This window comes from Egretta garzetta, unplaced genomic scaffold (assembly GCF_000687185.1).
Source record: "Egretta garzetta isolate BGI_Z169 unplaced genomic scaffold, ASM68718v1 scaffold365, whole genome shotgun sequence".
NCBI lineage: Eukaryota > Metazoa > Chordata > Aves > Pelecaniformes > Ardeidae > Egretta > Egretta garzetta.
The window spans coordinates 1270698-1270991 of record NW_009259602.1 but is presented as its reverse complement, the minus strand read 5'-3'; positions in this window follow the sequence as shown (position 1 = coordinate 1270991).

The following is a 294-nucleotide window of genomic DNA, read 5'->3' as shown; positions in this document are numbered from 1 at the left end:
CCATTCCCACCACCATTTCCCATGTGGAGGAGACTTGTGTTGCATGGGTCTTTGGTGGCTTGGTGCACGCTGACCTCGTCAGGCACCTAAACTCTACTCATTTGGGGAGGGGGAATACCTCCCCCCTCTCAACAAAGCCCAAACCAAGCTCTTCTTCCTGCTCCCGAAGCACCCAGCAAAACAACTCCCACGTTGCCGGGAAGGATGAGGGTTGGCAGCTCTTCTGCAAAATGCGATGTTCCCATGGCAATGGGGATCTGTCGTCCCTTCCAGGATGCAGAAAGAGGGAACGGG